Raw genomic sequence first — 8,122 nt, 5'->3', positions numbered from 1 at the left:
AGAAAAGGGGGGGAAAAAGAGGCAGGATGTAAAATGAAAAGAAAGGGATGTGGAGAGAGATGTGATTTCTCCCAATTCTGTTGACAGCTCTTTTTTTTAAAGATGTTATTTATTTCCTTTTAGGGAGAGGGGAAGGAAGGAAGAGAGGGAGAGAAACATTGATAGGTTACCTGTTGCACATCCCCATCTGGGGCCCCGGCCTGTATCCCAGGCATGTGCCCTGACTGGGGACCGAACCAGTGACCTTTGAGTTCAAAGACTAGAGCTCAATCCAGCACTCAATCCACTGAGCTACACCAGCCAGGGCAACTGACGGCTCTTCTTAGTGCCCTGCTCTCTGGCAAGGCATTGTATGTGGATGCAGGATCCAACAGGGACGTGGGGTTGCCAGGTTGCACCAGCCACTGTGATCTGATCTCATCTTCGCTCCTCCTCCATGGTGGCACCCCACGCTGATTCCTTTCTTGTCAAACTTGTTTGCAATCACCCAAGCCCTCTAGTTGGTGACCTCTTGGTCAAACTGTCTGTTAACCTGGACACAAATAGATTGAGGGTGTCAGATAACATGGTAATTTGGTGGAGCGAAGACAGAAGGAGTGCTGCAGTACCCTTTATAACACCCCTTCCCCCAACTACGCACAACTTTAAAAGTAAATATCCTTTCCCCACCCCTGTTTCTTTGTGTCTCCAAGTCACTGGAGGGCAACCGACTGTGATTCATACCTTTGTATTTATTTAGTCGTTTTGATGTGTTAATTTCTCTCAGGAGGTAGCTGGTAAAACATTTGAGTTAATTCTTTTTTTTTTCTTAGGGAAGTAAGGTAACAAAAAGTTGGGTGATGCCAAACCTGGGCTGTATTTGTCTACGAGGATGACATCAAATTTGTGTGCACTGAAGTTAGCACAGTAATACTACATGAAAAGATGAACATGCCGTAACCGCGTCTTAAACTCAAAGCCATTTCTCCTGGAAGTGCTTGGTGTCCAACTAACACACATACATGGTCCTCACCACATCCTTGATGCGTTCTGAGTCTCTGCAAAACCTGGTTGCCCACATGTTTCTGAGGTAACCCTCCAACCTTTGCCAGAAATTCTCATCATCACTATACAGGCTGTGAAGGAGAAGCAGTGGGCTTAATGATGCAGAGTTTATATCAGAAAAACTCACCACCTCCGCCAGCTAGTCATACCCCTAACTACAGAGATTTGGGTGAATTTTCTCAGTAAAATTTATGCTGCTTCAATGAACCGGTGAGAGGGAGGTCCAAGGGGTGTCCAGTGGAGGGGTGTTACCTCTTCAAAAAACACGTACTGAGAGGTTTATTAGGAGCCAGACACTGCATTTTGAGTATAGTATCTGTTTTGCATAGAAATAAGCCAATCTGCTCAAGAGGTGCAATTGTTCTGCGTATCAGCTGGAAATACCCGATGTGATATCGCATCTTTCTCTGGCTTACATTCATTTTATTTCTTTTCTTGAATGGGGGGGGGGGCGAGGAGAAGACGGAGAAAGAAAGACAGATACAGAAGTGGAATCACTTTTCTATTCAGGGATTTGCGGAGCACCACGAGTTGCTGCCACTAGGTAAGAACACAAGAACTCAAGGAGCGCACTGTCCTGAATTCTTTCTCCAGCTCTGTAATCTTCTTGTGAGTTCTGCATATTTGACCCTGGGCACGTGAGTCTAGCACATAGTCAGTGCCGAAGTATAACTGTTACTTTCTGTTGCTTGTGTCTAAAGAAACAAACAGGTCAGGGTCAGAAAGAAGCAGGGCCCAGGCGAGTACGGGGTGAGGTGCAATCGGAGCCACGTCCCGCCCGTGGCCTCAGCTCCCCGCCTGGCCAGGTCCAGCGCCAGCCGAGCTGCCGTCCAGCGCCAGTGGCATCGCCCACAGCGCGCCTTCCCTCGGTCTCCACTCCCTCCCCCTTCTCCCAGGCCTGCCTCCCAGCGTCCACCCTTAGTGCGGGCGCCCGGACTAACAGCCGATCCCTGGAGTCCACTACTCAGCCTGGGTTTTCCAGCCTGTTGGCAGCCTCTTCCCTTGAAACTTCCCTGCTAACCTTTGTAGGAGACGAAAACTGTTCCAGACACTTTTCTGTGCATCTCAAGTGTGAAATGAAAGGAACTTCGCTTGTGTTTTAAAGGCCTTAACTTCTTGCTACCCAGGGAGAAAGGCTGGTTGGATGGCCCCTATCCCTCCCGCCCGCATCAGACCTCAGCCACAGGGGGTTGCAGGGCCCCTGAGAAGTAGCTGCCAGAGGGGTCGGTGCATTGAGCCAGGCGCTTGGCCGGGGACCAGTCCGGGGCATCTCTGGGCGCAGAGCTCGCTATAGGGCCTCTCTCCCAGGGACGGATAGATGATTCATTTTTATATGTAACGTTTTACCCCACTCCATAGCTATGGCTGGTTAATGTTCAACCCCAGGCTTCGAGAGGCAGCTCCTGGGAAGCCAGGCAGGGGTGACCCATTCAAGGTATATGGCCGCTCAGGAGCGAAGGCGCAGAAGGTGGAGAAAGGGTGAGAAAGGACGGGAAGGAGACTCCTTAGCGAGGGCCTGGGCCCAGCACGCGCCAGGGCCCAGCACGCGTCCAGGCGGGCTCAGTCGGAAGGCCTCGCATCGCTGGGCCAGACCGCCCACGAGGACGACGGACGTCCAGGCCCGGAGCGGCGCGTGCGGGGGCAGCGGGAGGGCGTGCTGGGGCTGCACTTTGCCCAAGCCCCACCGAGGGCCCTCTGCGCCGCCCCAGCGATAGGTTTTCCTCGGTCGCTGGGGGCTCCGGGCTGGAACGCAAGCCGGGATCTGAGGGCCCGGAGGAGGGGAGGGGCGGTGGCAGCTGCGGATTAGATTTCGGTTTTGTTGTCCGGAGGGACGTGCCCACACGAGTGCCTGACCCGAGAAGGGTCTCCGGAGGTGCGTGGGTGGCCCTCTGAAAATATGGTCAGGACACTGCGAGGCGGCAGCTCTTGCCACCACCCTTAACCCAGGTCTGCAGCCAAAAGATGAACTTTAGGATAAAGCAGCTGTTCCGACCACAGCAGGACCAAGCTGTGCCGGAGCCCAGGTTCGGGCGGCCAGCGAGGCCCAAGCTGAAGGAGCCCTGGGGGGCACCTTCAGGTGGAGCAGCAACACCTGAGTCCTTCTAAGAGCTGAGCTACGTGGCCCTACCGCATCCATGGGTCGCAAAGGACCTAGCTAGCCCTCCAAACAGCTGGTCTCTAGTGTTGAGCGGTTAACTGCCCGGCGGGCTGCACAAGGAAAGGAGGTTCTGAGCTGGGGAGATTTGTGCCGGGAGTTGCAGTCTAGCATTCGCAGGCGGAATGCTCTGCACGCCCCCCACCCCGTCAGGGAAATAAACAAGACCCTGCCTCATCAGATAAGAAATGGCTCCTACCATTTCACCGGTTTTAAGCGGGGGCTAAAGGCACTGAAGTCAGGCGAGTGACTATCTTCCCAGACCCAGCGCTCACAGAAGAGGGTCTGTATTTTACTTCCTTTTGTTTGATATTATTTTCTAACCAAGTGACCTTCTGCTCTGATAGGCCAAGCCCGCTCCTTGGCACTTAAGGGCAGACCTGCAGGGGCTCCACTCCGTGCACTTCAGTACCCCCTGGCCCTACTCCGTCCTCCCACCCTGGGCTCCTGTGCAGAGGGGGAATCGGTCAGAGACACTGGAAGTCGACCGAACACAGGGGAATGTGTGAAGTGACAGGAGAAGTCCCCGCGGTCCATCTCGGAGGGCCGAGGTGTCATCAAACTTCCACTGGGTGCAGCGGCCCCGCCCAGATGTCCACTCGGAGGAGCAGAGCTGAGGCTGTTGGCACAAACAGAACGGGGGAAGCGCTCAGGACCTGGGTCGCCAGCAGCTATTTGGGGCTCCAAGTCACATTCATATGCTGCCCCACTGCCTTTCCAGGGGCAGCACGGACGATATTAGGTCTCCTCCCCCTGGAGCGAGGAGGATAAAGGTTTCTGGCAAGGACTGGCGGCGGGGTGGGGGTGCAGTGCTGCAAGTTGTAAGGCAGAGGCAGAAAGGCTTTCCTTCGCGTGGACGAAAGAACCATCGGTCCAGGGCGTCTTGGGCTTTAAGGAACTAACTACCCAAGCCTAGCAGTCGGAGTACAGCAGGTTCCAGCAGCAGCGGGCCATCTTCCAAGTCGATAGAAAGGGGGCGGGGGGGGGGGCGTGGGGGGCTATTGGGGGGGGATAAAGATTATGGTACCATGAGAAGATAGGGGAAGAAAGAGTCAGAGAAAGCAAGGGAAGAAGGATACCACTCCCCCCCCCCCCCAATAAGAATAGGAGAACCAGGTCTGGAAAGATCCATCAAAGTCAGGGAGCGCAGACACACACCCTGCTCCAGGAAGGCCTAGTGAGTGTGAACTGCTCTTAGCCCTTCTGAAGGAGGAACAAACAGGCAGCCATCCACAGGACACCCCCAAAATAAACACCTACACTATGTATGCATTAAAACTTGAAAAATGTTTTAAAAAAGGAATTTAGATAGTTCTTTTATCTATTTTTTGGCTGAGTAACTTAAGCCACAAATTCTGCTCTCCACAACTGCCACTGAGTTGCTAACGCACTGTGGTTACAAGAATAGCAAAGATTTTTTAAAAAAGAGGTAATTAAGTAGAATTAAATATTTAATGGGATTTTTATTTCTTGCAGGCCTTCTGTAATCCACAAACAGAATCTGAAAGCAGCAGCTACATTACAATACTCAGCACAGAAGTGAAGGAAATAATGCATTCCAAACATACTAAATTCTGATTTCTGTCTTTTCTGATGGACTGTCAACGATAAGGAGAAGGTCACTCTTCTTGGAGGGTTGGTGGGACAAGGGTGATAAGTAAACTTTTAAGGTTAGAGTAAAATTATCCTGTTTTTTTTTTCCTGCTAAAACCAGGAAAGGTAAATTAGTTTATATGTTTACAGTAGTGTTTCCACTTAACTCATTGTTTTTTTACTTTAAACCTCATCCTCAATCATCATTTTCTCAAGTTCAGTTATAATACAATTCTCACATTAGGAAAGCTGAGGAGAAAGGATAGTTTTTAAAAAAAATTCTTTCTGAAAAATCTGCTACAATCATTTTTTCCCCTTTACTAGGGCCTGTCCTGTGTCAGTCAGCCACGTTGTCTTCTTCCCTGTGAGCTTCTATCAACTGCAGCCCGCAGGGCTTTATGTCAATCAGTAGGGACTCTATATTCATAAAGGCCTCTGATCTGATTACATCCCCTCCTCTCTCCTTCTCTCCACCCCCACCCCCCATCCCATCCTCCTCTCCGAAAAAAAAAAAGAAAGAAAGAAAGAAAAAAATCAACCCTGGAGCCGGAGACTCCCTGCGTTGTCCGGGCAGGCTGCGGCCGAGCAGCTGGGCGACAGCGACGTGGGCACCCGCGGAGTAGGATGTGGATTGCAGGACAGACCTTTGTTTGGACGCCCTGGAGACGGGGGAGGCGGGGAGGGTGTCCTCCTTCCAGATCGAGCCAGGTTTTTATAGACTCGCCTTAAAAGAGCTCGCCATCTTTATAGGGTTAATTTATGGGGCTTTCGAGGAGTATTGGGACTTTTAAGACGCTTTTTATTTTTCCCCCATTAGTTTTGTGATGGTGGTGGTGGTTACACTCCTACAGACCCCCGGGTTTCAGCACCTCTCAGGACGAGGGTGGGGGTGGGACTGAAAAAAAAAAAACCGCCAAGCTGGGAGACGGAGGGGGAGGATTTGCCTCCTAATCAGGCCGCGTGCTCGGCCCTAGCTACCCAGCTTGCGCGGGGGGGGGGGGGGCGGTGGAGATTAAATGTCTAACCAAGTTGTAGACAAACTCACATTAGGAACTGGGAGAAAATTGAGACCGACGTGAGCTCTACACACCTTTCCTCAGGCCTTCACCAATTTGAATTAGGGGAAGAGTTTGGGGCCTTAGACATTTTAAAAAGTTTAAAAACCGAGGACTGGCAGGAGACAGGATAAGAGTCACAGGTGGTGGGGGGAGGGAAGCCCGGCAGACCGAGACCCGTCCTGCGGGTTCCTGCCCGGGCCCCAGCCCCTGGGCGCTCGGGGGTGGCCGAGGAAGGCACGGGCCGGCGGGGCCTGGGCTGCCCGCCGACCCCGGGATGGCCATCGTCGATCTCCAGCGGAGGAGGGTGGTGTTCATGCTATAGATTACCTAAAGATTCGTTTAAGCACTTTAATACACAACTAGCTCAGAAATCATTAAGAGACCTAGAGAAGGAGAAAAATCACCCTCGCACTCACCGGCGATAAGTGTTGACATGCAGCGAAAATCGATTGAGTGGAACCGAGCTGGTGGCAGTAGCACCGCCTGGAGGGGGACGTCGTGGGAGCGGGAGCAGCGAGGGGACCGACTCCACCAGCTCGGGAACTAGGCTTTCTCACTGGGAGGGGAGAGGTGCAGACAGGGTGGGCGGCGAGCGGGGCAGCGGAGGAGGAAGGGGTGAGGAGGGTGGAGATGCTGCTGATGGAAGTCGGGGGCAAGGAGCTGCAGTGGGAGAAGGGCCTCTCAGCAGCGCCCAGTCTCCGCCCCCGTGCCCGCGCCACTCAGGTCTGGGAAGTGCCAACTCTCCCCAAACCTCGACTTCCATTTTTGTCTCCGGCAGATTGATTGATCCCCTTGAAATAAAGTTCTACCCCAGCAAGCAAACTAGGCCGAGATCCACCTCCTGTCCCCGAGCGCACCCAAGTCACTGTAGGACCCGCAAGAGAGGCAAAGCCATCCAATGGGTCTCCCCAGCGCTTCCAGCCCCCGGACCCACACCCTCTCCCCCTAACCCCGCTGCCCCTCCCCTCCCCCACACCGGCCCCGCCGCTCCAGAAGCCAAAGTCCGCGGTTGGGGACCGTTTTCCTCTCCAGTGCTCTCAAGTGAACAACAAGGACGGAGGTGACCCGCGTCCAAAGGGCTTTTATCTGCCCCCACTGCCGCGTGATCTCTTCACAGGTTGGAGGCACAGCTTAAAAAGGAAAGAAAGAAAGTTAATGTGCATTGAGCACAGATCTTAAATCGGGGACGTTATCTGTGATCTCTTTAAATGGCAGCAGCAGTTTCTTGCACAACAGACTCAGTGTCTGCGCGTTCCAAAAGCTTGTGGGTAAAGTTTCGGTCAGATAAAAGACACCTAAGCGCAAAAACACAGGTTTTCTCCGCCCCACAGAACCGACGGCTACTTTTCACTCCCGGCCCCACCAGGGTGGGGTTCGTCCTCACCCACTTGGGGATTCGGGGAGGCTTCGACCAGAAGAGCAAAAGATCTCAGAACTCTTTCTCCCCCACCAACCCTCCCAGCGCCACAGCCATGGGTTCTTTGGGACTAACTCGTATTTGCTACTAGTTGTTAGGAAAGGAAATTCCACATTAAAAAATAGCCTGACAACCACCAACAAAGGACAAGCGCCGGTTTAAAGTTCTTTCCAACTCTCACATGGACCCTCATCCCCCATTTAGAAGTCAGGGGGTGGGAGGGCCAAGGCTGCAATTCATCTTGATTTGAATCATTGTCCCGCAGTTTGCAAACTATAATCCTGTATAATTTCAGGAACAAGCAGGTTTAGAATTAATGGGTCAATATTATTTAAAACAAAACACGGGGAGCATGACCTTTGTCTCAACGACATATTGCTCGACAAGACTCAGGAAACTCCACTCTAACCTCTCAACCCCTGGGCTCTTTGAGAAACCAAGGGGCTCTAGTTACTAGAAACTGTCTTTGTTTCTTCTAATGTCTCGGAAGGATTTGGAAATAGCAACGCAATAGAACATGAAGAATCTCTCTACTTGAGCCTGAAAGATAAACGTGGAAGACTAAATATTTTGAACCAGAGGTGTTGCCTTGTTAACTTATTACAGCTGTATTCCTCTTAGAGGAATGTATGTGAACTGTGCATGTACACATACCCACTACCTACTTCTCCAGGACAATTTACCAGGGGTGCAGCGTCCCCCCCCTCCCCCAGGAGTAGATGACAGTAATTCCACGCTGGTGCACTTTCTAAATTTCTCCTTTCCTCTCTCTCTCTTATTTACCAGCAATAATGAAACTCTCTGGGTTTCAGCCAAAGAAAGATCTGAAGGACAAGACTAGACTCCGCAGCTCTT

The 8,122-nt window shown here is 52.1% G+C and overlaps 1 long non-coding RNA gene across 1 annotated transcript; it reads right to left on the bottom strand.

Moving 5' to 3' along the window:
• Positions 1-277: 277 nt before the first annotated feature.
• Positions 278-6,763, bottom strand: LOC118977110 (uncharacterized). The gene is made up of 3 exons (XR_005064460.1): positions 6,267-6,763; positions 1,013-1,115; positions 278-532 (listed from the first exon to the last, which is right to left on the bottom strand). It is a non-coding gene; the product is annotated as an uncharacterized LOC118977110 (long non-coding RNA).
• Between the last annotated feature and the right edge of the window lie 1,359 nt (positions 6,764-8,122).

This window comes from Sturnira hondurensis, unplaced genomic scaffold, assembly GCF_014824575.4.
Source record: "Sturnira hondurensis isolate 20B ecotype Veracruz unplaced genomic scaffold, ASM1482457v3 Scaffold0021214, whole genome shotgun sequence".
NCBI lineage: Eukaryota > Metazoa > Chordata > Mammalia > Chiroptera > Phyllostomidae > Sturnira > Sturnira hondurensis.
Note: the sequence above shows the minus strand (reverse complement) of the source record. Positions and strands in the feature narration are given on the sequence as shown.